The sequence below is a fragment of the Oncorhynchus tshawytscha genome, unplaced genomic scaffold, assembly GCF_018296145.1.
Source record: "Oncorhynchus tshawytscha isolate Ot180627B unplaced genomic scaffold, Otsh_v2.0 Un_contig_7179_pilon_pilon, whole genome shotgun sequence".
NCBI classification, from domain to species: domain Eukaryota; kingdom Metazoa; phylum Chordata; class Actinopteri; order Salmoniformes; family Salmonidae; genus Oncorhynchus; species Oncorhynchus tshawytscha.
In genome coordinates, this window is record NW_024608589.1 from 43,781 (window position 1) to 45,000 (window position 1,220).

Sequence of the window (1,220 nt, forward strand, 5' to 3'; positions counted from 1 at the left end):
CAGGGTTGTATTGACTAGACACCAGGGTTGTATTGACTAGACACCAGGGTTGTATTGACTAGACACCAGGGTTGTATTGACTAGACACCAGGGTTGTATTGACTAGACACCAGGGTTGTATTGACTATTGACACCAGGGTCTCTATTCTCTCACACACACACACACACACACACACACACACACACACACACACACACACACACACACACACACACACACACACACACACACACACAGTATGTGAAACCCCTACAAATGAGTGAATTTGGCTATTTCACACCAGGTCCGTTGCTGACAGTTTCATCAATTTAAGCACACAGCCATGCAATCTCCATAGACAAACATTGGCAGTAGAATATCCTTACTGAATATCCTTATTGACTTTCAACGTGGCACCGTCATAAGATGCCAACTTTCCAATAAGTCCGTTTGTCAAATTTCTGCCCTGCTTGAGCTGTTCCGGTCAACTGTGCTGTTATTGTGACGTTTAAACATCTAGGAGCAACAACGGCTCAGCCGTGAAGTGGTAGGCCACACAAGCTCACAAAAACAAGACCGCTGAGTGCTGAAGCGCGTAAAAATAATCTGTCCTTGGTTACAACACTCACTACCGAGTACCAAACTGCCTCTGGAAGCAACGTCAGCACAAGAGCTGTTGGTCGGGAGCTCCATGAAATGGGTTTCCGTGACACCGAGCAGCCGCTCACAAGCCTGAAATCATCATGCGCAACGCCACCAGGGCGTCTGCTGGACTGGTGTAAAGCTCGCCGCCATTGGACTTTGGAGCAGTGGAAACGCGTTCTCTGGAGTGATGAATCACGCTTCAACATCAGGCAGTCCGACAGACAAATCAGAGATGCCAGGAGAACGCTACATGCTCAATGCATAGTGCCAACTGTAAAGTTTGGTGGAGGAGGAATAATGGTCTGGGGCTGTTTTTCATGGTTCGGGCCCCTTAGTTCCAGTGAAGGGAAATCTTAACACTACAGCATACAATGACATTCTAGACGATTCTTTGCTTCTGACTTTGTGGCAACTGTTTGGGGAAGGTCCTTTCCTGTTTCGGCATGACAATACCCATGTGCAAAAAGCGAGGTCCATACAGAAATGGTTTGTCGAGATCGGTGTGGAAGAACATGACTGGCCTGCACAGAGCCCTGACGTCAACCCCCATCGAAAACCTTTGGGATGAATTGGAACACCGTCTACGAGCCAGGCC